The sequence below is a fragment of the Musca autumnalis genome, unplaced genomic scaffold (genome assembly GCF_047663935.1).
Source record: "Musca autumnalis isolate F117 unplaced genomic scaffold, ASM4766393v1 scaffold_1, whole genome shotgun sequence".
In the NCBI taxonomy this organism is placed as follows: domain Eukaryota; kingdom Metazoa; phylum Arthropoda; class Insecta; order Diptera; family Muscidae; genus Musca; species Musca autumnalis.
Window position 1 is genome coordinate 270592448 of NW_027411644.1, and position 13367 is coordinate 270605814.

General features: G+C 38.4%; 3 non-coding genes across 3 annotated transcripts; all 3 read right to left on the reverse strand.

Annotated features, from left to right (window-relative positions):
• Window positions 1-2187: 2187 nt before the first annotated feature.
• On the reverse strand, window positions 2188-2260 carry TRNAF-GAA (transfer RNA phenylalanine (anticodon GAA)). The gene has a single exon. It is a non-coding gene; the product is annotated as a tRNA-Phe (tRNA).
• A 197-nt stretch (window positions 2261-2457) lies between these two features.
• TRNAF-GAA (transfer RNA phenylalanine (anticodon GAA)) lies at window positions 2458-2530 on the reverse strand. Its single transcript has one exon. It is a non-coding gene; the product is annotated as a tRNA-Phe (tRNA).
• A 6343-nt stretch (window positions 2531-8873) lies between these two features.
• TRNAF-GAA (transfer RNA phenylalanine (anticodon GAA)) lies at window positions 8874-8946 on the reverse strand. Its single transcript has one exon. It is a non-coding gene; the product is annotated as a tRNA-Phe (tRNA).
• Between the last annotated feature and the right edge of the window lie 4421 nt (window positions 8947-13367).

Sequence of the window (13367 nt, forward strand, 5' to 3'; positions counted from 1 at the left end):
TATGTTTCGGTATTTTGAATATTTTAGCTAAACTTATCAACCAAATTTGTTGAATTTTGAAATGCGGGGTTATATAGACCCCATATATAGACCCCATATAACGGTACCTCCCGATTTTCGGAATTTTGAAGATTTCACATATGTTTCACGCCCAAATATTCCGAAATTTTGCATTGAGGGTTCATTGAGGGACCAAAAAACTTTTCTGATAAAAATTATGTACATAGGTCCACGTTTTGATATAGCTTTAATAGAACGGTATCGCCCGATTTTCGGTATTTTCAAGGTTTTAGCCACATTAAACAACCAGTATAGCTGATATTTATACCCACAGCATTTATGCTAACGAGGGTATATACACTTTCATACGGGCAAAATGTGTCTCATCGAAATAATGGTTTTGGACCCCAAGTACGTTTGGACGAAATGTGTTTCAGACAATTTTGAGTCAATTTAGCAATGTCCGTCTGTCTGTCTGGCTGGCTGGTGCGCACGATAACTCTGGAACGGATGAACCGATTTGGTCCAAAATTTGGCTTTCGCAATATTTTGTCCACTCCTTCCTGTACCTCCCCCACAAAAGTTCGGAAATATTCGGAAAATTTGCGCACGATAACTCTTAATTGAAGTAACCGATTTGGTCCATACATTGCAAATCGTGAAATTTCTACCAGACTTAGATTAGGTTCTAATATGGACTCAATCGGTCCATTCCTTCGGGTACCTCCCACAGAAAATTTCGAAAAAGTTCAGTTTAGGAACAGTTCACGATTCGCTTTGATTTTTGTTGAAGCAACTTGCATTCGCTGCCTCAATTACGGCAGTAAAAGTTTTTTCAGGAGAAATTCCATACTTCTTGAGAAAACAGCCCGAAAGTTGTAAAAAATCCCTATGATACCATATGTAGTGTCTGGAGGGCTCGAACCGAATATATAGGTATATTATGTTTTTCGCAGGCTAGTGTGATAAAAAAAGCCCTATCTATCGATATCCCCGCAAATTTTTGAGCTTTAATCCTATCCATACTTTTGTTGGTGCATACGGCCAAAATGTTGAAAACCCCCTTAATACATAAGTTTTTTTTTTTGGGGGAAAAAAGTATATCAATCCACAGAGGCTGAGGATATATCTCTGTCGGCAAAACCGACTGATACTTTTTTACTTGTTTTTTTCTAAACTTAATGCAAACTTTCTTTATAAGTGGAATTAGAATATCTAAATGTTTAATTATACTATTCTAATGTGTTTTCTTTCCTATTTGGTGTATGTGTTTGTTTTCATCAAGCGAAGGATTAAGAGCCCGTGAACGATTCTGATCCTAATGATTGAAGTGGATAGTGAACTATGAACTAGATTACCCGCTTGCGCGATGGGCTAGTTCGTCATCGGAAACTCGTCGATTCTCAGCGTTACAGTAACTAGTTCCACTTCTGACCCCTCATAGTGCAATCAACTTTAAACTTTAACATGGTGATGTCATAGGAGGTAACCAATTGACACTCTATGCATTACCTGTAGGTGGTATTGTACTAGTTCCAGGTTTACAGTAATATTTTTTTTATAAAAAAAGGTGGTGGGAAATAGTCACAACTGACGCTTCGTCGTTTACTTGGGGATATATAGGTGTCAATTGGTTCCCTTCGCATTAGTTATCGGTCAACTGTGAACTAGTACCACTTACCTCTAGTTTAGGACTATTTAAATTGCGACAATTGGAATGCTAGCGGGTAGAGAGAAGAATAGGGCGATTTGCAGCAAATTTCCTTCGTATTCCTTTTTTATACCACAACAATATGAATAATATGTACGAAGATATTCAGTCCATCAACACTAGCTTCTGTTATTGGATGCTTCATTTATATTAAAGTTATGAAGAAAATGTAAATGTGAATTATTTATACAACTTGTCGTTTAAGTTAAGTTAATTAAGTCGCAACTGACGCCTCCTCGTTTACTTGGGGATAAAAAGGTGACAATTGGTTCCCTTCGCATTACTTAGGGGCCAATATTTGTACTAGTACTGATTAGAACTAGTTCTGGACTACTTAAATTGCGACAATTGGAATTTTCGTCGCAAGCGGGTACTGAACTAGTTCAGTTAAAAGAGCTGAGCTATTGGGCTAGATCTTTCAAATGAACTAGATTGTACAACTGTATTGTGAATACAACTTTTATAAAATCGAATCTTGCCGAAACCCGGGATTGAACCGGGGACCTTTAGATCTTCAGTCTAACGCTCTCCCAACTGAGCTATTTCGGCGCATGAAACGTCTGAGTAAAATTTAAGTATAAAAATTGCTATTATTAGTTATCAATTATTTTAAAAACATGTTTTCAGACCCTTAAAATGGGGTTCCCAAAATAGCAATATCAGAGGACCAACCCAGCTTTGAATTATAAATAGCATTTTATAATTTAATTGTTGTTTCCTAAGTAATTAAATTAAAATATATTATTTGCCGAAACCCGGGATTGAACCGGGGACCTTTAGATCTTCAGTCTAACGCTCTCCCAACTGAGCTATTTCGGCGGATAAAAGTAACGGTGACGATATTTTTCAAAATATATCCTTAAAATTGTCCTTATAAACAACATATATACAGTTTCGGTGAAATCTAAAGCACCCCCCAATTCGAGGTACATATAACAAAAACTATTTAAATCAGAGTGAGGCAGAGAACATTTTTGGGTCTCTCTTGTGCTCTCAATGAGCGTAAATTTGTTGTTGTTCACAACGTGTTAGCATCTACACAGGCTGTGAGCGATAACAAATTTACGCTCACTTAGAGCACATGGGCTCTCTTGTGAGTCACAATGCCTCCTCCTGATTTAAATCAATATTTCGTTGATTATCCTTTATTCTGGATGACACACGCACATCTGGTAGGCATAGAGGATATTCAATTATTTCAGGCTAAATAATTAATTTTCGGAAAATACTGAAAATACCAACATTTTAGCCGATGTTCTTCATATTCGATCAATTATTATCCGCAAACACAGACTGAGTTTGTGCATAATTTCAGACACATATCTCAATTCGTTAGTGATTTCCAACACTGATGGCGTGATTGGCTCAAAACTTTTGTAATGTTCAAGTGAAAATAATACACATATGTACATATTCGTATATTTGAGACACAATGTTCACCGTACCTCAATTTCGGATTTCGAATTTTACATTTCAAAGTTCGAAAATCAGTGTCGTAATGAGAAAGTACCCAGCAAACCAAACCACCTCTGAATAATTTCGGAAGCAAATTGTTCAGATTTCGTTCCGAATTCTAAGGGGTCGATCATCGATAACAATTATCGTTGAGTGGCGTTGCCAGTTGTCAAAATTGATCTACGTATGGCAACTCTCAACTGAAGTTGCGAATCTCAGTTGACGAGTCGGCTGTTTTTCAGCAACCACCAATTTTCAGTTGCAGTGAACATTTTCGAAGAAACAAGAAGTGAAATAGAAGGAAAAATAAACATTTTGTTAACAATTATTGATTCTTTGCATCATTAATTAATTTTGTGTATCAATATGGTGAAAATAACGACAAAGCAACAGTTCGAAATATTAATTGATAAACTGAGTGAAAATCCAAACTTAGCCCGAGGAGTTCGGGAGTTTAGGCGAAACCAAAGCCACAGCGGATGAAGCGTGGAGGTCCATTTCGGACAGTTTAAACAGCCATGAACCTCCAACACGAACACCTGAAGAGTGGCAGAGTCTGGATTCACTTTAAAGCAAAGTTGAAAAAGAAAATGCCTCAAAATAAAATAAACTTCAACGACACTGGAGGTGGTCCATCACAATAAGTGAATTTATCGCCTTTGGAGCGGACAGCAGCAAATCTTTTGCAAATGAATTTGGTGACAAATACAGTAGGTTCAGTTTAATTACAAATGACGAACATCCTCCATTGGACCCCCATAATGTGCGCATGTGCTCCATCTATATAGCCAACTACACCAGGGAATTTCGTTTTTGAATAAAAATGGTTTTTATTTTGCCTTTTTTTCCTGCTCTGTCAACTTCGAAACACACAATTTGTCCTCTATCAAGGGGACAACTTCCTTCAATACTCTCGACAATGTAGATTGAGCCATGCAATTGTTGAAATCATTGCCATGGGACTTTTGGAAACTTCCGTTCTCAAAGAATCGCAACGCTGCGCACACTTTTAAAAGTGGGGGTATTGCTGTTGATCTGTAACTTACTTTGAACCCATCCATCTTTGAATCCATCCACGGCATCCTTTGGCAATCGAAAATACGCCTTAAACCTGAAAAAATTTACTGATTATACAGATCTTTCCACATGATCATCAGCTTACAGGGCAGATGGCAATTCCAATGGATTCGACTTGTCCCTCAAATTTCTTCTAATAGATGCAATGTCCTGTACATTTTCTTCATCATCAAAAAATAATTCCACCGAACTTATCATTTTTTAGGACAGCAAATAAAACTTGACGATCAATGACCATGGGCAGGTTATATTCCAATCTTGGGTTATTTTCCAAATTTGCTCGAAAACTCAGCCAAAATATTAAAATATTGTCCAGAATACACAAAAGAGTTATTATTTTTAAAATGTTTTTTTTTGGCGAATAGAGGTCTTACTTACTTACTTAGTTGGCCCATTACAGAACATTTGTTCCATAGACCGAACTAAGAAAAGATCTTCATTCCTCTCTGTTTTTCGCTTGACTTTTTGGAATACCGCGCCTTTCCATTTCTTCATCCACTTGTGTGCTCCATCGAAGCTTAGGCCTGCCTATTCTGCGTGCACCGCCATGTGGCATGTATTCATACGCCTTTTTAGCGGGTTCATCATCGCTCATTCTCATGATATGGCCTAGCCAACGCAATCGTTGCATCTCGATACGTTTAACTATATGCATGTCTTTGTATAGCTTATATAGCTCGTGGTTCATACGACGTCGATATTCACCGTCAACGCAAATCGGCCCGTGGATCTTTCGAAGAATTTTCCTCTCAAACACACCAAGCACTGCCTTATCTGCTTGCGCAAGTACCCATGCTTCGGAGCCATACATTAGCACGGGTAGTATCAGCGTTTTGTATAGTGTTATTTTTGTTTGACGAGATGTGGCTTTGTTTTTAAATTGCTTACTTAATCCATAGTAGCATCTGTTGGCCAATACAATTCTTCTTCTTATTTCACAACTGATGCTGTTTGTTGTGTTTATGGCAGTGCCGAGGTAGACGAAGTCTTTAACTACCTCAAAATTGTAGGTACCAACTTCTACGGTTGGTCCGAGCTCTATGGACGCTTTGCGCGTCGACACCATCAATTTGGTCTTTTCGCCGTTTACCGCCAGACCCACTTTCGCAGATTCTGCTTCGACCTTCCTAAAGGTATCAGTTACTTCCTTTACTGATCGTCCCATGATGTCTATGTCATCAGCATAGGCAAGTAACATGTGGGTATTGGTGTAAATTGTGCCATTTCTTTTGACATTTGCATCTCGTATTACCTTTTCCAGCAAAATGTTGAATAGGTCACACGAAAGGCTGTCTCCTTGTCTGAAACCTCTTTTGGTACAAAATTCTTCGGAGAGGTTCTTTCCAATTTTAACTGAGGACCTAGTATCAGTTAGAGTCATCTTACAAAGCCGGATGAGCTTTGCGGGAATACCAAATTCAGACATTGCATGGAATACCTTTGATCGGAGGGGACTGTCGAATGCTGCTTTATAATCGACAAAAAGGTGAAATGTGTCGATCTGCATCTCTTGGGTCTTCTCTAGGATTTGCCGCAGGGTAAATATCTGGTTAATGGTGGACTAGCCAGGTCTAAAGCCACATTGGTATGGTCCAATTATTTCGTTGACCATTGGCTTTAGTCGTTCGCACAATATCCCTGACACTATCTTATAGGCAATAGGGAGAAGACTTATGCCCCTATAGTTGGAGCATACAGTATTATCTCCTTTCTTGTGGACGGGACATAGGATGCTCAGGTTCCAATCGTCGGGTACGCGTTCTTCCTGCCAGATGGTGCTAACTAGCTGATGCATACACCTTATCAGCGCGTCGCTTCCGGTTTTAAACAGCTCGGCTGGTAAGCCATCGGCTCCTGCTGCTTTATTATTCTTCAGCCGGTTGATTGCTGTTTTTACCTCATCTTGGCCGGGTGGTACACATTCTATACCATCTTCTGGGATTGGATCTGCGGTATCATCGTCTTCGCCACTATTGGATACCAGCAGATTGGAGAAATGTTCCTTCCATATCCTGAGCACGCTATCTGTATCTGTTACCAGATTACCTTGCTGGTCTCTACAGGAGGATGTGCCTGTACCAAAGCCATCTGTTTGATGTTTCACTCTTTGGTAGAATTTTCGGACTTCATTCTGGCTCCTGTACATCTCGATTTTTTCACACTCCCGCTTTTCCATTTCTCTCTTTTTCTTGCGGAAAAGACGTTTCTCTTCTCTCCTTTTCTCCCGATATCTCTCTCGTGCGCTACGCGTTGCTACTGATTGTAAAGTAGCTCTATATGCCGCATTTTTATCTTCGGTAGCAGCACGACACTCCTGGTCATATCATGAATTCCTTTGTGGAGGTCTCTGGAATCCAAGTATGGATTTTGCGGCTGTTTGCATGGAGTGGGCAATATTTTGCCATTGTGTTGTTATGTTATCGGGACAAGGAGTGCTCGCGTTAAGCAATTGGGCTAGTTGAGTGGAATATGCTGTGGCTATCTGTTGTGTTTGCAGCCTATCGATGTCCAACTTCCGCGTTGTGTCTGTTCGCACTTTGTTTGCTACGTTTAATCTGGTACGTACCTTTGCCGCAACAAGGTAGTGGTCCGAGTCTATGTTTGCACCTCGGAACGATCGTACATCCAACACACTTGATGCATGTCTTCCATCTATCACAACGTGATCAATTTGATTTCTTGTTTTCTGATCTGGCGACAGCCAGGTGCCCTTATGAATATCGAGACGATTAAATCTGGTACTGCTAACTACCATGTTTTTTGCAGCTGCAAAGTCTATCAGCCTCATACCATTGTCAGATGTTTCACTATGTAGACTGAATTTCCCAACTGTTGGGCCAAAGATATTCTCCTTTCCAATTTTGGCATTAAAATCGCCTAGAATGATTTTAATGTCATGGGCAGGGCAACGGTCATATGTTTCTTCTAAGCGCTCGTAAAATATATCTTTGGTCTGTTCGTCCTTTTCTTCAGTGGGAGCATGAGCGCAAATAAAGCTGATGTTGAAGAATTTAGCTTTTATTCGAATTGCAGCAAGTCTTTCATTCACTGGGGTGAAGCTGGATACCAGATGTTTTAGTCTCCGACTAACTACGAATCCGCAACCAAACTCATGCTTTACGTCGTGGCAGCTATAATACAGTGCGTCACCTTTAGGTGTTGTTGTGACGCCTTTCCCAATCCATCGTATTTCCTGTATGGCAGTAATATCGGCCTTGTACTTTTCAAGTACGTCTGCCAATGCGAAGCCTGCACCTTCTCTATAAAGAGTGCGAACATTCCAGGTGCAGATTCGCAGATAATGGTCCTTAAAACGTTTGCGGGGTTCGTCAACTTTAGAGGGGGTTGTTTTTCTTTTCTTTCGTTTTTTCATAGTAGGCTGTTTTTTTCTAGGGGAGGGTTACTAACCCGACGCCCAAACCCAAGTTTTTAACGTTCTTATGGGTGAACGCGCGGCAAATGTTAGCTCACTACCTTTAACGGGTGTTAAAGGCAGTTCCCCAGGTGACACCACGGGGAGGTCAGTGTCCACTTGAGATGAAAGAGGGACCAAGATAAATCCTGGACTTTGCCATGTTAAAACCGGTCAGGACCGTTCCTTGGTATCTTCCATCCCCTACGTCACCCAACAATAGAATAGAGGTCACATGTTTGAAAAAACACTGATCGATAACATGTTTATCGACCACCCAGTTGAGTTGACATTAATGGTACAACATTTCGTCTCAGTCGCGCAGACAACTGACAACGCAACTCAAGTTTAGTGGCAATACAAGATAGACCCATAAACGATTTTTCGTAGGGGATTTCGTTCAAATTGGCGGAAATAAATGTGCCAATCTTTTTCCTTCCGTTTTCGGTACGGGTTCGGAGTGAAATGTCCGAAACAAATTTCCCTTTGCACAACAATAATAAACCAGAAGTGGATGGTTTCGTTTTAGTTTCTTGTCGCACAAACAAAGTGATTGATCATAAAGTTCGCATATACAATTTTTATTATTTTTTTTAATATAAATACAACTTATAATAACTTGAACAATTTCTGAAAGTGTTATCAATTTAGTAAACGAAGTTAACGTTGTTCTACTATAAATACAAAATGATACAACAGTGAAAATCATTAGAAACGTTTGAAATTACAATATTCCAATAAAAAACATAACAAAGTAAAATATGTCAATAAAAAATGCACAAAAGAAATTTTTACTGCGATATTCATACGGCATTACTTGCGAAATCGCTCGGAAATCTGTACGAAAATTCGGAAGGTTCATCAGTTTTTCATACGACATTATTTGCGAAATCTTTCAAAAATCTGTACAAAGCTTGGGAAGAAAAAAATATTCCTTCCGAATTTCCCAAGGATTTTCTTCCGAGTTCGTTTTGAAATCTATCTGATTTCGTTCCGAAATTATGTCAACCACTTCATACAACTTTCGTTTAGATATCGTTACGATTTCGGATGCGACATCGGTCGTAGTGTCCGAATTTCGCGTACCGATTTCTTTACGATGTCGGTACGATTGGTTTTATATACATTAAGAAAAACAACATGGTATGTCACAATATCGGAACTTGCATTAACAACTTGTGTACTTGTTTCGAATGTAGTATTTATAAAATCTAACTCTGCCGAAACCCGGGATTGAACCGGGGACCTTTAGATCTTCAGTCTAACGCTCTCCCAACTGAGCTATTTCGGCACATATAAAGCAATTGTAAATACTCTAAAGATAAGTTTTTAATTCAATAATATTTTAAAATATATTCATATGCATGCAGTTATCGTTCCACATTTGACTTTTGACCCATGCAAGCTTATCTCATGCACAAATATTTTTTTTTTTTTGAAGTGTGCGCATTTCACTCGACCATGTATTCAAAATTGCACATAAGAGATCGTAAAAGTAGGAGAAGGATGTGACATCATTGAAGATACCTAAACCAGTAAGGAAAGAATCACTGTCGGACGGGGCCGACTATGTGATACCCTACACCACTGTAAATATGTAAAATATATATGGTGGAAATATACATATGTATATATATAAATCTGAACTGATTTCGATATAATATGATACAATTATTATTAGACAAAATTCCGTCACCTATTACAAACTTCATCCAACTTGGACAGATATAGGGTCTTTGGTGCAGCAAGTACATCAAATCGGTTGAAAATATATTTATATGGGAGCTATATCCAAATCTGAACCGATTTAGATATAATTTGGCACATTTTTTTCTAGACGGAATTCAGCCACACATCCCAAATTTCATCGAAATCAGATACAGATACATAGTGTGTTTGGTGCAGCAAATACGTGAAATCGGCCGCAAAAAATATATATGCGACCTATATCCAAATCTGAACCGATTTCGATATAATTTGGGACACTTATTTTTACACCGAATTCAGTCACATATTTCACCGGTATCAAACATATAGCGTGTTTGCTGCAGCAAATACGTGAAATCGGCCGAAAATATATACGGGAGCTATATCCAAATCTGAACCGATTTCAATATAATTTAATACATTTGTTTCTAGACCGAATTCAGTCACTTACTCCAAAATTTGTCAATAAAAACAAAACCACTCGCTAAAGTTGGTTTTTTGAATTTCTCAGAAGAAACCAGTATTTTTTTGCTTTCTGAAAGGCGCTCCCCGCTAGGAATGAAGATTCGAATTGTTTCAATTTAATTAGTCCTGAATTAGTTCTAAGTGGTACTAGTACACAATTGACCGCTACGTAATGCGAAGGGAACTAATTGAAACCTTTATTTCACCAAGTAAACTACGAGTTGTATAAATAATTCACATTTGCATGTTTTTATACCCTCAGCATTTATGCTAACGAGGGCATATACACTTTCATACGGGCAAAATGTGCCTCATCGAAATAATGGTTTTAGACCCCAAGTATGTTTTGGCGAAATGTGTTTCAGACAATTTGGAGTCGATTGAGCAATGTCCGTCCGTCTGTCTGTCTGGAGCGCACGATAACTCTCGAACGGATCAACCGATTCGATCCAACATTTGGCTTTCGTAATATTTTGTCCAAACTTAGTTTAAGTTCGAAGATGGGATATATCGGTCCACTCCTTCCGGTACCTCCCCCACAAAAATTCCAAAATGTTCGGAAAATTTGAGCGCACGATAACTCTTGAAGGAAGTAACCAATTTGATCCATACTTTGCACATCGTGAAATTTCTACTAAACTTAGATGAGGTTCCAAAATGGACTCAATCGGTCCACTCCTTCGGGTACCTCCCACACAAATTTTCGGATAAGTTCAGATTAGGACCTGCTCTCGAATCGCTTTGATTTTTGTTGCAATAACTTGTATTCATTGCCCCCCGTACGATGGTACAAGTTTCATCAGGGGCAAGTCCATACTTCCTGAGAAAATAGCCTGAAAGATGCAAAACGCCCCTATAACACCGTGTGAAGTGGATGGAGCGCAAGATAACTCTCGAACGGATCTGCCGATTCGGTCCAAAATTTGGCCTTCGTAATATTTTGCCCAAACATAGTTTAGGTTCGAAGATAAACCATATCGGTCCACTCCTTCAGGTACCTCCTCTACAAAAGTTCAAAAATGTCCGAAAAATTTGTGTGCACGATAACTCTTGAAGGGAGTGACCGATGTAATCCATACTTTGCACATCTTAATATATCTACCAGATATCGATCAGGTTCGAATATGGACTAAGTTTATCTACTCCTTCTGGTACCTCTCACACAAAATTTCGGATAAGTTCACTTTAAGACCTGCTCTCGAATCACTTCGATTTTTGTTGAAGCGATTTGCATTCGCTACCTCCATTACGACGGTAAAAGTTTTTTCAGGGGCAAGTCCATATTTCTTAGGAAAACAGCCCGAAAGGTGTAAAAAATGCATATGTCACCATATGTCACTGTCGGAGAGCACGATAACTCTCGCACTGTTCAACCGATTTGGTCCAACATTTGGTCTTCGTCACATTATATCCAAACTTAGTTTCATGGGGCAATACCGGTCCACAACTTCCAGTACATCTCCCCAATATTTAAAAAATGTCACTAAAATGCTAGGACAATATCACTTGAATGGGGCAACCAATATGGTCCAAACTTTGAATCTACTAATATTTTGTCAAAATTTTGTTTAATTTCTAAAATGGACCATATCGGTCCTCCCTAAGGGTACCCCCACAAAGGTTCAACATTTGTGTCTTAGTGCAGTTAATTCCTAATCCATAATTATCGGCAAGTTCAAATGTACAAAAAGGGCCACAAAATTCTGAAGAGACCTTAAATACATCGATCAGTCTGTAGGTGAAAGTTTCTCTTCACACTGGCTGAGGGTATATATCTGTCGGCAAAGCCGACTGACACTTTTTTACTTATTTTTAATAACTCACATATAAATGCAGCATCCAATAACGGAAGCTAGTTTTGACAAACTGAACATATTCCTACATATTATTCATATTGTTCTGGTATAAAAGAGGAATACGAAGGAAATATACAAATTGCCTGCCTGCCCTGCCCTCTTCTTTTCTCTACCCGCTAGCAACGAAAATTCCAATTGTCTCAATTTTTTTTTACTCTAAAATAAAATCCACCACTTTTTAAACAACAAGAGAAGGGAGGAATTATAAACATACTAGTATATGACTGTAAACTTGAAACTAGTACAATACAATCTACAGGTAATGCATATAGGGTCAATTGGTTACGTCCTATGACTTCCCCATGTTGAAGTTTACAGTGAGCACTGTGAGGGGTCTAACGTAGAACTACCCGCTTGGGCGATGGGCTAGTTCGGCATCGGAAACTCGTCGATTCTCAGCGTTACAGTAACTAGTTCCACTTCTGACCCCTCACAGTGCAATCAACTGTAAACTTTAACATGGGGATGTCATAGGAGGTAACCAATTGACACTCTATGCATTACCTGTAGGTGGTATTGTACTAGTTCCAGGTTTACAGTCATATACCAGTTTATTTATAAAAAAAAGTGGTGGGAAATAGTCACACAACTGACGCATCGTCGTTTACTTGGGGATATATAGGTGTCAATTGGTTCCCTTCGCATTACTTATGGGTCAATTGTGAACTAGTACCACTTACCTCTAGTTTAGGACTATTTAAATTGCGACAATTGGAATTGCTAGCGGGTAGAGAGAAGAAGAGGGCGATTTGCATATTTCCGTCGTATTCCTTTTTTATACCAGCACGCAGAGAAAAAATATTTTTCGGTTTTGTTGGAACAAAAATATCTATTTTGGTTCCAAAAATGTGTTTGTTTTGTACAAACACTGTAATCCAAATCCAAAAATACCATCTTTTGTTCCGAACATAGAAAACAAAAACAACTTTCGAATTTCCGCAATATTGTAAAAATCGTTAACAATACCGATTGTAGGAACAATTATAATCTAAATTTTTTACACAACATTGTCAGCCCTGAAAACCAGATACTAATTTTTTTGATTTGATTGCATATACTTCTCATATACACTTTCCACACAACTTTGATATAAATATCGCGTATAATATTACGAGCATTGATGAACGCAATACATGGTTTGCTACTTTAGCTGACAACAAAGACAAACAAAAAGCCACAAGCAGCCACCACAACATAAGGAATAATTAAACACCATAACAAGCATGAAAAGGAAAGAAGAATGAAACAAAATAGAAACAAATAAAAACAAGAGTCTCATTGTTGGTATACATAAACACAAAAACAAAGATAAAGGCAACATGTCATACAAACCCCACAACTCACCAAAATTGTTTTTTCAACACGGCATCGAATAGCGAGAGAAGAGAAAAAAATGTTCGAAGCAAAGAGAGAAATATTGTTCAGTTGACACAAACTATTTTTGGATTGAACAAAAACGATTGTTGGATTCACAATACTACATAAGGAATCCAACAATATGTTAACAATACATATTTTGCTCTTGGAATATTGTTGGATCAAACATATTTTTTTCTCTGCGTGAGAACAATATGAATAATATGAACGAAGATATTCATTCCATCAACACTAGCTTCTGTTATTGGATGCTTCATTTATATTAAAGTTATGAAGAAAATGTAAATGTGAATTATTTATACAACTC